This window comes from Octopus bimaculoides, chromosome 12, assembly GCF_046866305.1.
Source record: "Octopus bimaculoides isolate indiv1 chromosome 12, ASM4686630v1, whole genome shotgun sequence".
Lineage (NCBI taxonomy): Eukaryota > Metazoa > Mollusca > Cephalopoda > Octopoda > Octopodidae > Octopus > Octopus bimaculoides.
Window position 1 is genome coordinate 39,386,847 of NC_142939.1, and position 19,075 is coordinate 39,405,921.

The 19,075-nt window shown below is 36.8% G+C and overlaps 1 protein-coding gene across 6 annotated transcripts in view; it reads right to left on the reverse strand.

Moving 5' to 3' along the window:
- LOC106879504 (nicotinamide riboside kinase 1) overlaps positions 1-10,478 on the reverse strand; it is a 63,095-nt gene extending 52,617 nt beyond the window's left edge. For 3 of the 6 annotated variants that reach the window (XR_008265310.2, XM_052972151.2, XM_052972148.2), the window contains exon 1: positions 7,084-9,321. The gene's annotated coding sequence lies outside the window, so the exon portion shown is untranslated. Of the gene's footprint in view, positions 1-7,083; positions 9,322-9,398; positions 9,492-10,085 lie in introns of those variants that run through there. The other 3 variants (XM_014929112.3, XM_052972149.2, XM_014929110.3) reach the window with 3 other exon arrangements.
- Positions 10,479-19,075: the final 8,597 nt, after the last annotated feature.

The window sequence follows — 19,075 nt, forward strand, 5'->3', positions numbered from 1 at the left end:
TAAAATAAGTACCAGTTATGCATTGGAGTTGATGTAATCAACTTATCCCCACTCCTGAACTTGCTGGCCTTGTGCCAAAAATTGAAATCAATATTACTTAAATCTAAGGCAGTGAGCCGGCAGTATGTCACACAAGATGCTGAGCATTATTTCATCGATCTTTATGTTCTGAGTACAAATTCTACCAAGGTTGACTTTGCCATTCTGTCTTTTGGTGTCAATGAAATAAGTATCAGCTGAGCACTGGATGGTCAATGTACATGGCTAGAACTCCCCACCATTTCCGTCCTTAGTTGAAAGAATTATTATTGAGCTTCTGTAAAATTCTACCATTTAAAAACCAATGACAGCCCTAGCTGTCCATCTTTCAGCTGAGTTTAATTCAGATCTCCACCACTTTGTTCTCCCCGCAGATGTTCTGGTTGTAGATTAGCCACACCGATTTCACCAATCTAGAAATCTACCCTCTACCCCATTTTTTATGAGTATTGCCTCAAGTCCTGACTAGATTTATTTCCATGGTTTAACTTTCACTTTTGTTTTATTCATTCACATAAGCATGAACAAGTATTTGTAGCATATGCAAATTAAGCAAATAGAAAAAAAAATCAATGAAACTAATTATAAACAACGAGGAGTGTTAATATAAAGAACAACTGAGGAAACATTCTAATTAACAGAACAATCACCATTCCAAATTATACTCAAATCAGACTAGATAGATCTTTTACAATAAGGGAGGTCTTACAACACACATAAAAACTTGCATTCAGTATATAAATACATTCGTAAACTAATCAAGAACGATTCTACACAACAGATGTACAAGCTTTCGAAATATAAAAGAGCAACGTTAAGTACGTTAATGTAATAAACACACACACACACACACTACCACCCTCACCAACTATATGAACAGCAATAACATTTTAACATCTCCACAAAACATCATCTTCTAATCGCGTAACACCTGGTTTTGAAATAGCACAGTTAATAAGAGAGATGACAATATCCTCAGAACCGAACTCCCTTTATATCTTAAAGCATTCACACAAGCACACAGATGCATGTTCTTCAAGCTTCACCTTCTGATCTTCCATCTCGCTACTACAATCATTTGCCAAACGATTCTCCAGTTTTTTCTCAGACTAATTAACCTGAGAACAGCCTCGCACGTCAATGAAGAAAGTTAAAATAATCTTACAAACTTCAAAAGAATTACAATGGAAAGAGATCTATCAAGAAAGAGGGATCAACAGTCCAACAGCCAACGTAGACATTACTGTACATTCAACAATATTATTATAGACAGATCTGAAATAAATAAATAAAATAAGTATATTCTCGAAGGCGACATAAGAATGTAATTGTGGTTAGACAACGGAAATAGCCATAACAACCAGAGACTTCCTCAAATGATACACCAAAACCACAAATAACTGAAACAGAACTCAACAAAAAGAATAGGGGCAATAATAATAGCAACCTTAGAAAACAGGAAAAAAGAAGGCAAATATTTATATTCAGCATGAAGCACAAAACCAACAAAACGTTTAGCAATAACAATGGTCACATCACACCTCGTATATAACGACAATCTCAAGTAATATACATCTGCACTGCAACACCAAATACAGTCTTTTTCATAAAAATTAGGTAAAAAAAAAAAAGAAGAAAACCCCAAATACACTAAAAAGATAAGAACATAGAATGAAAAATACCTTCTACCTAGACACTTTCCTTCTACCAGACATCCAAAAGACAACAGGGGAATCTAAAAACGATAGAGCCAAATTTATACCTAAAACACACAGGTCGGAAGGAATCACTGCACTGGTAACATACTGGAAAATACCCAGAAATTGTAAGTGGGCATCATACAAACCCATCACCTACGTACAGTCTCATATATTATAAGGTTAATCCCTAACATAACTAACTCCAACTTCTCCAAATCACAAAAGATTCGGAGCACCAAATTATTCAAAGAACAACACAGAACTCATCCACGTAATATTCTAACGATTTATTATTGACAATAGCAAACTCCTCATACTGTGAAAACACTTGTTGTTGGCACTCCGTCGCTTACGACGTCGAGGGTTCCAATTGATCCAATCAACGGAACAGCCTGCTCGTGAAATTAACGTGCAAGTGGCTGAGCACTCCACAGACACGTGTGCCCTTAACGTAGTTCTCGGGGATATTCAGCGTGACACGGCTGACCCTTTGAATTACAGGCACAACAGAAACAGGAAGTAAGAGTGAGAGAAAGTTGTGGTGCAAGAGTACAGCAGGGTTCACCACCATCCCCTGCAGGAGCCTTGTGGAGCTTTAGGTGTTTCCGCTCAATAAACACTCACAACGTCCGGTCTGGGAATCGAAACCGCGATCCTATGACCGCGAGTCCGCTGCCCTAACCACTAGGCCATTGCGCCTCCACTGTGAAAACACCAGACACCACCTTAACAGAAAACACTGGTTAGCGAACTACCCGTTGGACTTCCAAGACTATATAATCTTTTCTACTATAGGCACAGGTCTGCAATCTTTGGAGTGGGGTTAGTCGATTACATCGACCCCAGTGCTCAAGTTCTATGTATTTTGTCGACCCCGAAAGGAAGAACGGTAAAGTCGACTTTGGAGGTGTTTGAACTCAGAACGTAAAGTCGAAAGAAATACCACCTAAACATTTTGTCCGACATGGTAACAATTCTGCCAGCACGTCGTTTTCCCAGACCTATATAATAATGTACAAAAAGCAATACTTTCTGAACTTGTTTCCTTCGAATGGCGTACTCCAATGGTTTACCCTATCACTCTTTGAGAACCCATCCAAAGTAGTCTTGATCTCTTCGACTTTTGTATTCTGCTAGTACTCAAGGATAATAGAAAGAACTCACGCAATGACCGTTTATGACGATGAATCATTAACTTACATTTACAAAGAATATGGCTCTAATAAAAAATACCATGTCTTGAATTGGGACATCGAAAACTTATTAAAAGTTAAATATTAATTAGATGCGTTTCGACAAAAAAAGTCTAAAATAATTGAGACTTAATAACAGAAACAGATGTGAATATTCTTGGTACGATTTTATAATCTCCATTGTATATAAAAATACATTTGTCTAAGATAAAAACCACCCAAGATACAAAGATAAAGATAAATCCATCCAAAGACCGCACTTCGTTTCTCTTTAGTTAGTAAGGGCAGATAACTGCCGAACTGTTACACCTGTACAGTGAAAATCCAGTACATAGGTAATTAACTAACGTGATTACACACATACGTCTCTCTCTCTCTCTATATATATACACACATACGAGTGTATATATATATATATACACGTGTATATATATTACACACACACGTCCATATATATATATACAAATACGTATGTATATACGCACATACGTATGAGTATATATATATATATACACATACGTGTGCATATACATATATACATACACATACGTGTGTATATACATATACGCGTGTATATATATACATATACATGTGTATATATATATATATATACATATACATGTATGTATATATATACACATACGTGTGTACATATATAAACACGTCTGTATGTATATATATATATAAACGTGTAGATATGCATATACACACATACGTGTGTATATATATATACACACATGCGCGTGTGTGTATATATATATACATATACACACATACGAGTGTATATATATATATATCGATATGCAATTAGAACAGTTCGTTTATAATATAAAGAGTTATAGGGTATCCTTGATTATCGAGGTCTCCATTCAAAGGACTTTTAATAGTCCTATTTTTTTTATTGTCATATTTCGTTGGGTTTTTTTTTTAGTTCCCTAACGAGCTGGGGTTTTCGCTCATTAAAAAAAATGGTCGCTTATTATTTATTTTGATTTTGTTATTTCTTTTTCAGTTAATTGATTTTTAAGGTGAATAATTCAATGTTTTGTGGCGGCAGTTTATCAAAGATAAAAAGTCGACCCACAGTGAAATTCGAACACAGTGAAGCAGTATAGTATCGAGCTAATTAGGAAATCCATTAACGAAGCTAAAATTGTTAATTGAAAGATAAGGACAAAAGAATCACCTAAATACAAGAATTAGCTCTTCGGGAACTCAACGACGAATGCATATATACATATACAATACAAAAATATAGACAAATGCATGCATAGGGACCAATTTGAACTTAAAAGCGAGACTATCTCTTTATATTTACATGCCTACAAAATTTAGTCCAGTTAACGTGTTGTAAACTCTAAAATATATTGCCTAGAAAGGCAATAAAATTACCAACGCATTTTTATGGCTAAGTTTCGTTCGCTTGAAATTAAGCAGCCAAAATATAAGCTTGATAAATCTCTATATTATTTCTGTTATCGAAATGTGACGTAGGAAAATGTAAACGACGAAATAAAATACCAGGTCTTATTGATGAGAAACATAAACTGTGTGGGATTAATTATTTAAGTCTACGGTTAGTTAACACGTAACACACTTTTTATTTAAAGAATGCAGTTGTATCGTATGTCGGGAAAGAAGAGAAAAGAAAAACCAGTTTGTGATGTGGAAAATTTAATAATTAGCAATACCAACAGGTAGAAAGGACGTAGAAGAGATATAGTGTTTAATAATTTTATCGTTGATACAAACATACAAGAGAAGATATACTATATTGAACAGAATTGATAATCTCTGGTTTAATTTTCATATCTTTCGGAAAATAATTAAAAAATTATTACTATCTTATTTGAGATGTTTAAGAAACATGTCTTTACGTTGGATTCTCGTTTTATTGACGTCTGACTACGCCCGAGCAGTGGTTGCTGACTTTATATTAAAAAAAAACAAGGTTAAGAAGATTTAATAAATCCGTAGAGAGACAAGTATGAGTGTACTTGCTATTTCTTCTTAGGCTAAAGTGTATGTGTGTGGGTCACTGTTATTTTTAAATACTGGAATTCATCTGGGTTCTCCCTCAAGCTGTACATGTTTATTCGATTTTACTAATTGATTTTTGTTGTTGTCAATGCAGACAATCAATGGTTTTTAAAGTATGAGATTTAAGTACCAAGATGTGGAAACGAAAAGTGCGATGTTATATATAAATAATATTGATTGTTACTGAGGATTGTTGAGATAACGGAATATTCTGAAGTTTGTACTCACACGAGTCGATAAAATATCTGCCTATATATATAGGCAGATTATATATATACTGGACCGATTTAAATTAGTTATGCTTCTGTTCTATAAAGAAGAATGCACCTTGTATCTAATCAAAGTAAATCAATTGAGAAGCCTTTAAATGGTCGTAGTGGCTACTAAAAACAGGAGCCACAATTTGCTTAAATGACACCGAACAACAGTCTTATATATTTATATAATAACATCAAATCCTCTTAAAGGGATGTTATCATCCAAGTTTTCCGGTTATATCCAGTGCTTCAGTGAAAAACTAAAGATATTAGTTTCATATGGATATATATAGGATGTAAATGTTAGACAAAAATGCATGAAAGACGAGATAGATTGGTCATGGTGGAAACACTTGTAGTCACTTTGCTGTTGATCAAGGTCAGCCTTTGGCTAAACACTAACAAATCAATATTGTTTGTTATAACTAAGGTTTACTGATGTTCTAAGGAAGATCTAGTTTCATTTGGTGGCTGTTTTAATTAAACCAAACACATAAGCCATAGTTTACAGTTATATATAAATATATCGGAATTAACGACTTAGAGAGAAGGCAAGCAATAAACACTTGTAAGAGGGTGGGGAAGATCCAGAATCGATAGCGCATCGAACAAAATGCAATGCGGTATTTCTTCCGGCTCCTCTTTTCGTTCTGCGTTCAAATCCCGCCGTGCTCAATTTTGCCCTTCCTTCTTCCGGACTTGATAAAATGAAGTACCTGCAAAATACTGAAGGCGATGGTATTCACTTATCCTGTCCCCTCCAAATTCCTGCCCTTGTGCTTAAATCAGAAGCTATTATCATTATATGCTAAGGGGCACTTATTTCGGTTTTTAAAGTTTTGAGTCCAAATTCCACTGCAATCAACTTTACCTTTCATCCTTACGAGGCCGATATGATGAAGTACTATCGAAATTCCTTGTTAATATGCTATGCACTGCCTTATTTTCTGACATTTTACCTTTTGAGTTCCAATCCCGCCCGGGCTAACTCTGCTTTTCATTACTTGTCAGGTACTGAGATCAATGGTTTCGGCCAGCCTCATTCCCTCAAAATTACTATATTCTAATCCTAAATTAGAAACTACTTTTACGCTAACCCTGGATTAAAACACACACACACAGAGGTTAAGTTACTCATCTGATTAATAACATTTTTCATAACGTAATTAATAATTTAATGTTGCGACTATTAGACTATATGAGCTAGGAAACATTTTTTATTAATTATCTCTAGATCTGCTTAGCTGTTTCACGTTTGTTTAGGTTTCAACACAGAAACTTAAGTACTACAATTATTATTAAACAAAATTATTATGAAATTTCGTTTGGCGAGGATTAAAAAATAACAAAAAGGGTATGGTTTATGTGAGGCAATTGTTAATATTGCAGTAAATAATCGCTGGATCAGTATTATGTTGTTTTAGTAAGAAATTTGATAAGAAGACGTAAAAATATTGCAGTAAATTTTAAATCAAATAATATATTCCCTCTGACTACAAGTAGTTTGGTACGCAAATTATTTAATGCATTGAATCTATAAATCACAAATAATTGTGTACGATTTAATGCATGCATACACACACACACACATATGTATATATATATATATATACTACATACAGCATAGCATGCTTCACTGATTTTCATGTGTATGTATATTTACGTACGCATGTGTGTATACCACGTTTCATTAATTTTCTTACATATACACGTATATATATAAGCATGTATTATATATATATATATATATATATAAAAACATGTACGCATGCACATATATTCATATGAAAGATATATAACAAGACCAACGAAATACCCGCCCTTACGGCAACTACATTACACTACATGACTTACCTTTAATGAAGCGAAGTATTTGCCACGTACATAAGTGTTGATTCAAAGTAAATTATATATACATACAAACATATTATTATAGCTCCGTCTGTTGTATAATAAATAGCCGCCAGTTATTAGGCTCCACGGACTTATTGCTGATGTTGTTTATGATGGAACAGAGAGAGAGAGAGAGAGAGAGAGAGAGATAAACGAGGGAAGGGAAATTAACTGTGAATAAATGGCTTTAATTATTTTCAAGTGAAAAACTTTTGATGTATAAATAAAATATATATATATATATAATAGGTGAGAGGAATGAAACATCAGAAATTTAAGATATCGGACTTCATTGATGGCAATTAATACAAATATTTCGTCCAATATTCACAGAAAACACAAACAGTGGAAGGGAAAATGTCGAGATCTTTTAATGTAAAAATGCCTTGTCAATGTTTTGGTTTTCGAGAATTTTGAGTGTAGTAAAGTTAGATTTTATTTCTATGAATGGTTTATGTAATTATGTTTCTTCTGTATAAATCAGATGTGGGTTTTATTTTGGTTTTCTTTCTTTCTGATCTTGTCTCTTATATTACAGAAATGATTTAAAATGATTGGGATGAGAGAAAGAACTCGCAGTTTAAGATTCTTGTGAAGTTGTTTTGACATTCCTTGATGGTAGATAGAAGGATGATTGTTTTTTAGGTTCAGGGAAATGTTTATGAACGTGAAGATGATAGAGAAGATGTGTTTCTGGTAACAAACCTCACAAACAAACAAACATGAGACAAACAAGAAGACTTAGAATTATGAAAGTAGAATCTGCCCACTATATATATATATATATATATATATATATATATATATATATATATATTATACACACACACAGAGTATTATATACGAATGTATGTATTATACACTTTTTTCTCCCTCTCGAAGATTTTATTAACGAGGCGGGTATAACAGATTAATTAGTTTTCAAAAACAACCCTCCCCACTTCATATGTTAACAATCTTTAATAAAACAACATCAACAACAATAATATAAAGATCTGTGAAAAAAATGTAGAATGTTAAACTATTTCCGTCAATGCATCACTAGTTAAGATATAAAAATGTATTAAACATTTAACAGAGATCTGATGTGCTTCAGTAACAGTTTAAACGTTAGATGTGTCTAGATGTGATTCTGTACCAATTTCCCCCATTCATTCTTTCTTTCGTTAAAAGAAATATTCTTTTTTCTCCCTTTTATTGTCTGTAAAGACGAATGTATGTAAAGCAAATTAATGAAGATAAACTAGAGTACACCTAAGCAAGAAGATAACTAAAATAACATGGTGTGAAATTAATTGGGAGAAAGGTTAACGATGAATGCATCTTAAATGTGTGTGGGGAAACAAACAATTAATGAAATTAACATTGATAATAAAATATCACATCTTTCTTTCGCACACAACAACAACAACAATAATAGTAGTAGTAGTAATAATAATAAAAATAATAAAAATATCAGAATGTGTCGGTAGCAGTGTTTGTGTTAGATCCGTTGCTTGAAGTAAGGGGATCCCCGGAGTCATCGCCTAACGCCGGGTCGCCACTTTCGGATCGAAACCGCGACGAATCGTTTATTCTTTTAAGGAAAGCTTCCAACAGTTGTTTGTTAAGATGGTCTGTTTGGCACATTTCCTCCTGTTGTTGATCTTGTGGTTCTGACAGTAATATTTGGTTGTTAGGTGGCGGTCCACACACTTCAATTCGTGGTGGTGGCAATGTGGTTGGGTTAGAAGACGGTTCCATCGCTGCGCTTCTCCTCTTCTCGTTGTTAGGAGCAGCCATCTTGCGAGAAAGGAGCACCTGCAATGCTTAACGCGCTCTTTGCCTGCTGCTCTCAGATCTAAAATAGAGTTCAATTCTCGGGAAAGGCTCTCTAGTGCATTTCATATTACTTGAGTAACTAGAAATAGAAACTAATTTCTCTGTGCTGACGTTAACAAAGAGAGGGAAAGAGAGAGAGTAAGAGACTATTAAAATATATATACATTGAATCCTATCTACTTCAACTGCCTCTCCCCCCGCTCTCTCTCTCCTTTATTTAATTGATTTCAATGACGACAGCCAGTAAACAGTTGCCTTCCTTGTTAAAGCTTTCATGTAAAAACAACAAAAACAAGACGTAATACTGATGGATAATTAAAACTTTTGACAAATAGTGGAGATCCACCTGAAATGAATGTTTTTCACGCAACTGAATTACAAGACATATACATACAATAACATTACATACAGTAGCATATACATACAGTAACATATACACGGTAACATATACATACATGACGTCAAAGACCAGCTTGTGCGTTTGTGTGTGTGTGCGCGTGCCTCTACATATTTCATATTAAAAAATAAAAAATAAAGACACGATCTGTTAAATAGTTTTATCAGCTTATGCCACATTAAAACAGCTTTTATTTTCTATTTTGTTTTACTATATTTTATTTTCTCGCTATGCTTCTCTTTTTCTCCCTTTTAATTTTGATCTATTTTAAAGTGGATAGTCGTTTCTTTGATTTTAAAACGTCATTACCCGTATCATCACGTACATACAGATGGACACCAAAATCCAGTTGTTAAATCCACCCCCACCTCTGTGATAACCCTGCGCCTCTATGCTATTAATTAGCAGACATCGTAAATATTTCTGAAACTCATTGCATGTTTGTCTTCTCTCTTTCCTTCCATCATTACTCGACCTCGCTTCAAACTATCATTGCTCACAGATTTATGTTCCATGTTGACAGCTTACGATAGTAATTATAAATTGGGTTTTTAACCTAAAATGTTTAGATTCTTAAATCAAAGTGAACCCCATAATAATACATTGTCTTCAAGGAACTTCTTGGGAGACATAGTCTTCACATACAATCTATAGGGCAAATTAGCTTGACGGACCCCCTTTTCACACTTCAAATGAAAGTCATGAACATATTCAAAATCAGGTTGCAAACCTAGAAAATACTTACCCACTGAAAGTTTGTGTTGTTAAGAGAATCACTTAGTAATTATAGGGCTCTAGGTTCAATCTCACTGCTTGGCACCTTGAACAAGAGTTTTGACCATAACCTTGAGTTGATCCATACTTAGCGAGTGAAAATTGTGAGTGAAGCCCTTTGGACTGTACTGGCTTAGGGGTGGCAAACCCAATATGTTGCTTGGTTTAAACACATCTACCTAGCTGTTGGGTATCTCTATCAGAATCCACTCTGTTGCAGACATGCAATCAAGGTTTTTGGTTTGAGGATAACTGAGTTGTTGCAAATTACATAGATCTTGCTCTTCTTCCTCTAAACAAGCTATTGAAACAATTTACAAAGCAAGTGCTACTGCTGCTTATAGCAGTGAACAGGTACTGATTTCCAAATGGCTATTCAGAGTTGTTTGAGAGCCCCTGTTTGCTGACTTAATCAATAGAATTACACAAAAGTTTGAAAATTGAAAAAGAGTTATCTTGAATCTAGAAACAAGAATTGGTCAATGATACAACTGAAAAAAGAACTGGAATGAAACGGATCAATATATAAGATCAATAAGTTATATAGGTAATTGAGAAGAATGCTTATTGGGATAATGGTGATGAGGGATTTTATATATTTGTACCTTTTGTTTCTTACATACCAATCGAAAAAATAAGCCTCTTCTAATCCGGTTGGTAAAGTAATGTAATAATAATTACATGACACTGGTTTGTGGATGTAGCTTAAAACAGGACAGAATTCAGAAAAGAAATAGAACAAGTCTTAATTTACAATATCAACCAAAATAAAATTTACATAAAAGTGTGTATAACAATCTAAATAAATAAGTCACTAAAATGATTATGTTATAGAAAAAAAGTGTTATGAAAAAATAAGTATTTTTGTGTTTGCAAATTCATTTAAATAATGTGCGGTACAAATGTGTACACACACACACACACACACACACACACACACACATTTTCTTGGTCTTTTGTTCTTTTACATGTTGTTTCAGTAATTGGATGCTTTGGCATCTCAAATGGTTGAATCAAAGAAATCAACTCTCATGCTTATTCTGTTGGTCTCTTTTGGACAAACCATTAAGTTATGTGCCCATAAACCAAGCAACACTAGTTGTTAAATTGTGAGGGGCAAACACAAATATCTGCACACACACACACATACCTATATGTGTACACATGCATGTGTATGTGTTTGTGTTTATACACACCCTATAATTTATTTTGGCCTAAGATCATAGACAGAATTTATTTGTAATTAAGTTAGTGTTAACATAATTAATGCAAAGTCTTTTAAAAATCCAATTAGAAATAACATCAAACAACATTCATTGATAATGAATAATATTAATAAGAAATATTTTCCCAATGAAATTAGGAGACAACTCTAGACATGAAGTAGTTGTATGCTGTCAACTTAATGTGACAGTCCTATGAAGGGAATAATATTACTGTTGCTTAGACATAGGAAGCTGCGCTGCTTCTTGTTGGCCTTGACACATTTCTATTGATCTCTTTTGGACAAACCATTAAGTTATGTGCCCATAAACCAAGCAACACTAGTTGTTAAATGGTGAGGGGCAAACACAAATATCTGCACACACACACACATACCTATATGTGTGCACGTGCATGTGTGTGTGTTTGTGTTTATACACACTCTATATTCAAATGAATGCTACTCCAGACTGATGACGAGCAAAGACTCAGAAACATGTTTCTGGATGCAGGCTTAGCTGGGTGGAGGTGCTTGTCTCGCCCCATGTAAACATAAGGACACAGGAAATGTATCAAGGCTGACAGGAAGCAGTGCAACATCCTAGGTCTAAACAACAGTAGTATTATTCATTTCATGGGACTGTCACATTAAGTTGACAGCATACAACTACTTCAACGTATTACTACTGCATAAATCTCTCTGAGAGATTTAGAAATGTATTATTTCTAAACTCCAGACATATTTCAGTTATATTCTGATCTCATCAGGTAAAGAATAGACTTCACTATGCTTGCTGAAACAGTGATGAGACAATATCAGTATACTCAACTGTACATTAGTTGACAGAGGACACTGAGATAGGAGATGATGTGGTCCCATAACCAGTGGCGCTGCTGATAGGGGAGAAAGGGGAGCAACTGTACCTCTTGACTAGATTTTTCAAAATTGGTGCTTTTTCAGCAGTTTTTTTAAACCTTTTCATTTATTTGTACAATAAAAGTTAAATCACTTTTTTGTTTTGCTAAATGCATGGCCTTAGAAGAACTTTCTGGAATCATTACTTGATGTGATCAACCTTCCATATTTTTTAACTGTCTGCTCAATCTTCTGTGATGTGTTGGTTGCTGACATCTGAAGAACCAAAACAAACCCTAACATCAATAACCTCTTGACACTGGGACAGTTCCATGGAGTTTCATCTTTTACAGTTCCCGTGAACTGAAAGATATTTATTTCTTTATTGCCCACAGGGGGCTAAACATAGAGGGGACAAACAAGGACAGACAAAGGGATTAAGTCGATTACATCGACCCCAATGCATAACTGGTACTTACTTAATCGACCCCGAAAGGATGAAAGGCAAAGTCAACCTCGGCGGAATTTGAACTCAGAACGTAGCAGCAGATGAAATACTGCTAAGCATTTTGTCCGGTATGCTAACATTTCTGCCAGCTTGATGCCTTTAAACTGACAGATATTATTCAAACTGAATTGTTCCAGATCAATCAATGAATTACCATGTCGAACAACCATCAGTTTGTTTTAGTAGAGTGAATCTTGTATGCAGGCAAACCAAGTGTTATATCCCAGTTTTGTTTTTTCTGGTTCACTGTCTTTGCAATATTGCATCCACTTTACCTCTCCCCTAATTAAATATAGTTGACATATAATTTCCCTTCTAGCTACCTGGTCAAGCTCCCTGCTTCCATCTTCCTTCCAGACTTTCCAAGCCTAATTCTTAGTTTTTCTAGCTCTATCTATCATGTTATTCTCCCATCACATCACTTTCAATCTGACTGGGAGCTTACACAGCCAAATGTCTAATCTATAGTCTTCTGCAAGTTAACTCACAGAAATTCTCAGTTGTTATCTATGCTATAAGTCTCTATCACCTCCCTCATACAGTATTGCACATCAGCTAGAATTTCTCTAAACCTCATGTTCTTTTATCTTCCAAGCCTTCCTTCTGAAGCTCATCTTCGATTTTTGAATCTCCTAAGCTCTAACTTTAATTTTTGGTGAGTTGTGCTTTCTTTGCTTAAATTTTTTTAGAATTTATAATGGTGCAAGTGTAGGCATGGCTGTGTGGTAAGAAAACTGCTTTCCAATGACATGGTTCTGGGTTCAATCCCATTGAAGTGTTTTCTACTATAGCCCTTGGCTGGCCAATGCCTTGAGGGTAGACAGAAACAGAAAAGAAGCCCATTGTATATATATATGAATGTATCTATGAATGTGTGTGTGTGTGTGTTTGTTTGTTTATGTCTTCTTGTGTTGACATTGCGTGATAGTTGTAAATGAATGCCACCGTTATACAAGTGGTGCCAATCATTTTCAGTATCCTGCAAGAATGTGTCCAGCCTTGGGGAAATATTGACTTGCTTGGAAATAGGTAGGGGGTTGGCAACAGAAAGGGCATCCAGACAGAAAATTCAGCTCAACAGATTTCATCTAACTCATGCAAGCACAGAAAAGTAGACATTAAAATGATGAGGATGTTGATGATGATAAATGGTTAGCCTGACCCATGTTCTGGTGAGAATGAAATCTATCTGACTTGTGTGGTCATTATATTGGTAGCTTTATCATTAGCATTTCACCTGTCTACATACTCTGAGTTCAAATTCCGCCGAGGTCGACTTTGTCTTTCATCCTTTTGGGGTTGATAAACTAAGTACCAGTGAAATACTGGGGATCGATGTAATCAACTAGTCCCTTCCCCACAAAATGTCAGGCCTTGTGTCTGTATTAGAAAGGATTATATTAGTAGCTTAATTGGGTAGCTGTCTGGTTTCTTGAAGTGCATGTTGCAAATTGCTTGATAGGTTGCACCAAAGAATTTCAAGAGACTTAAATGCTCTTTGTTTTCTTGTACCATAGCTATAACCACCATGGACATCACTGCAGCCTTCATGGTGTTGACCAACATGGCAGTTAAAGACACCAGCCATAATAATGAAGTCACTGCTGACTGTCATTGAAGTAATCCATGGGACAATCTCCAAAACAACCCCAGTCCTTTTGTTTGTCTATCAGTTCTGATTGTGGATCATCATCATCATTTAACGTCCATTTTCCATCCTGACATGAGCTGGACGGTTTGACAGAGAGTTGGCCAGCTGAACAGCTGTCCAGGCTCCCTGTCTGTCTTGTCCTGGTTTCTATGGCTGGATGCCCTTCCTAATGCCAACCACTTTATAGATCGTACTGGGTGCTTTCCAGAGGGAAAGGTAGATTGTACGATGCATGTGTACGAACTGCCATGCTTCATGGCAGTAAAACATGGGCCTTGACTGCAGAGGACATGCGTAGGCTCAAAAGAAATGAAGCTAGTATGATCCGCTGGATGTATAATGTCAGTATGCACACACGACAGATTGTAGGTGCCCTGAGAGAAATGTTGGACATAAGAAGCATCAAATGTGGCGTGCACGAGAGACAACTGCGCTGGTATGGTCATGTGCTACGTATGGATGAGGAGAGCTGTGTGAAGAAGTGTCACTCCCTAACATTGGAAGCAACCTGTGGAAGAGGGAGACCCAGGAAGACATGGCATGGGGTGGTGAAGCTTGACCTTTGAACATTGCCTCACAGAGGCAATGACAAAAGACTGAGAACTCTGGAGATATGCTGTGATTGAGAAGACCTAGCAAGGAAAGTGAGATCACAGCCGTAGCCAACACCAGTGTCACATAATCAGTACCTTTGAATCGTCAGGTGACATTTCATGCTTGAGGAGACCTATTGAGTCAGGTAAATCAAAATCAAATCAAATCACAATCAAATGGAAATGGTAGTTGTGGCTGTTACCAGTGCTGGTGGCATGCAATAAGTACCATTCATGTGTGGGTTGCTGCCAGAGCTGCCTGACTGGTTCCCCGTGCCAGTGCCACGTAAAAAGCACCCACTATACTCTCGGAGTGGTTGGCATTAGGAAGGGCATCCAGCTGTAGAATCATTGCCAGATCAGATTGGAGTCTGATGTGGCCTCCTGGCTTGCCAGTCTCCAGTCAAACCATCCAACCCATGCCAGCATGGAAAACGGACGTTAAATGATGATGATGATGACGACAGTAGAGTGTAATTTGAGTGAGATTTAGATGATATTTTCAGAAAGTCAAAATGACCGAGTAGAGGGTCCTTCAGTGTGTTTCACAATAATATAAAGGTGAGACAATAAATATCTAGCTAAACAACATAAGACTTCTATAAAACAGAAAAATTCCAAAGGTGTGCAACTGGGACTAAATTATGAAATTAACCTTGTGAAAAAAGTGATTTTTCTTTTGTGAAACAGAAGGAACAAATGTCAATATATGATACAATGCCGCACAATGCCCTAACAGACTATAATAGAATATAACAGAATATAATATAATAGAACAGAATCGAATAGAACACAATACAATAATAATTTAATACAATATGATACACTAAATGATATGCATGTATTTTCTCAGACAGTCGAAGCTTTACAAACACCATTGAAAACTAAAGTCAATAAAATGTTAAAATGTTTTATTTTGTTGAGAAATATAATGTAAATAAAAGTGAAATTAAAGCACAGGTGTGACTTTGTGGTAAGAAGCTTCCTTCCCAACCACATGATTCTATGTTCGGTTCCACTGCATGACACTTTGGGTAAGTATCTTCTACTATAACCTCAGGCTGGCCAAAGCCTTGTGAGTAGATTTGGTGGATGAAAACTGAAAGGAGAATGTTGTATGTATATATACATATATATATAAATGTGTGTGTATAAAATCATGTGTGTGCATGTGTGTTTTTGAGTCTATGTTGCCCCTCACCACTTCTTGGCAACTGGTGTTGGTGTATTTACGTCCCTGTAACTTAGCAGTTTGGCAAAAAGAGTCTGACAGAATAAGTACTATCATCATCATCCTCATTTAACGTCCATTGTCCATGCTGGCATGGGTTCGACTGTTTGACTGGGCTGGCACACTGGGATGCTGCACCAGACTTCAGTCTGATTTGGCATGGTTTTCTACGGCTGGATGCCCTTCTTAATGCCAACCACTCCGAGAGTGTAATGGGTGCCTTTACATGCCACCAGTACAGGTGCCATTTGTATGACACCGAAGTGTGTTTATGTGCCACCGGCATGCGTGTCAATTTACGTGACACCGGTATCTGCCACAACAGCGATTTTGCTCGGCTTGATGCATCTTCTTCTCATGCATGACATAATGCCAAAGGTCTTGGTCATTACCTCCATAAGGCCCAACACTCGAAAAGAACTCAGCCACTTCACCTCTGTGAGGCCCAAACTCAAAAGGAACTCAGTTACTTTCCCTCCATGTGGTCCACCACTTGAAAGGAACTCAGCCATTTTACCTCCATGAGGCCGAATGCTCGAAAGGAACTCAACCACTTTGTCTCCATGAGGCCTAACGTTCAAAAGATGTTCTTTATGTGCCACCAGCACAGGTGCACTTGGCTTGACAGGTCTTTTCAAGTACAGCATATTGCCAAAGGTCTTGGTCACTAGTCATTGCCTCTGTGAGGCTCAAAGTTCAAAGATCATGCTTCACCACCTCATGTCTTCTTGGGTGTACCTCTACCACAGGTTCCTTCCAAATCTAGAGATTGACACACCTTTACACAACTACTGTCCTTGTCCATATGCCTTACATGACTATACCAGTGCAGTCATCTCTCTTGCACACCACATCTGATTCCTCTCAAGATGTTTACACTCTGTCGACCATGCACACTGACATTGCTCATCCAGTGAAGCATACTGGCTTCATTTCTTTCAAGCCTATGCATGTCCTCGGCTGTCACAGCCCATGTTTCACTGTCATGCAGCATAGCTGTTTGAATACAGGCATCAAACAATCTACCTTTCTCTCTGACAGTGAGGCCCTTTGTTGCCAGCAGGGGTAGGAGCTCTCTGAATTTTGCCCAGCCTAATCTTATTCTCACAGATATGATCTTGGAGCTTCCACCTCCATTACTAACCTGGTCACTTAGATAATGGAGGCTATCAACTACCTCTAGCTTGCCCCCCACTGGCAGTTGATGGAGTCTATTTTCTGTACATTTTCAGTGTTTATTGTACTTGTGCACCTTCCACATACAAAAGTTAGTTTCCTTGTTAACCTTCCTTTGATGTTGCTGCACCTTTTATGTGTCCAAAGCTTAAACTGGGTGCATCTTATGAAGTTTCTACCTACACCTTTTCTACAGATTGAGCAGGGCCATCTACCTAAAGGGATTTGTGATTTGTCTGCCTTCCTACTTACTATGACTTTGGTTTTTGCTAGGTTAACTCTAAGGCCCTTTGATTCTAGAGCTTGCTACCTTATCTGGAATTTCTTTAAAACAATAAGTATTGGGGTCAATTCATTTGACTACAAAAAAATTTCTTCAAGGCGGTGCCCCAGCATGGCCACATCTAACAACTAAAACAAATAAAAGATAAAGGTAAATGTAAAAAAAAATATCCATTGTAATTTAGAATAAAGATAACTTTCAAGTAGTTAGAGATTATTGAATAATTCAGTGCAGGTGCTGTTATGTGGTTGCTCAACCTGCTTGACAAAACAGCCAAATCTCTCTCTATCTTTCTGTCAAGTTGTACCCTGTCATCTAAAAAAAGAAAATGACAGCAAAAATAGGAAAAGAACACATTTGGAAATGTTGACAAACTGTTTTTAAATAAAAGCAAGAGTAGTTATGTTTAGAGTATCATTGGTCACAGGATGGCTTGATCAGAGTTAGCCTTGGGCTAAACAACAACAACAACAGTAGTCTTCTATACTTACATAGTCAGAGGGAATTCGTTGAAGCAGATTTTCTGTGGTTGGATGCTCTTTCTGTTGCCAACCTTTGCATGTTTCCTTGTTTCCAGACATGTTTTTGCAGAAGATTGTTAAATGACACAACTTGTATAACAGTGGCACTCATTTGAAAGTACCATGTAAGATGAAGACAAGGAAGTGCAAACACACGCACGCATGCGCGCACGCACACACACACACAGAGCTTCTTTCCATCTCCCAAACCTACTCACAAGTCTTTGGTTGGCCCCAGAGCTGTAATATAAATACTTACTTAAAGTGCCATACTGTGTGACTGGAACCATGTGGTTAGGAAGCAAACTTCTTAATGCACAGCTTGAGTTGCATCTTTTTCCCTCTATCTATCTATCTATCTATCTATCTATCTACCTAAACTAGAAATCATAGCCATAAGCGAGACCAGACTCCATGATACGCGGGCCCTATCGTCCATGTTTGGCAGACAGTTTAACATTTATTTTTCTCCCTGTCTGCCGAGAATGGGCGGTAGTGGCACGGCGGTACTCTTTCGCAAGAGTCTGGATCTCGAAGTAAAGACAGTATTCATAGACCCGGAGGGTAGATTGGTTGTTCTGGATGTCGATGGCAGCGATGGGTGTGCTTTTCGACTCATATCAGTATACGCACCACCTTTAACAGGTAGGCCGGATTTCTTTCGACGTCTAGAAGTATTCCTAGGAACGTCTCGTCCTTTACTTTTAGTGGGGGATTGGAATGCTACCTTGGACACGCATCTAGACTATGTGGGCAGAGATAGGAATAGACGGGGATGCAAATGCCTCAAAGACCTGCTCAGACGCTTTCAACTGTCTGACAGGTACCGACTCGATTACCCGAATGCGCCAATGTGGACATGGACAAACCGCATCGGGTCGTCGAGATCGTATCTAGATAGAATACTGTGTAGGAGAGTAGATAGAGATAGCATAGGGT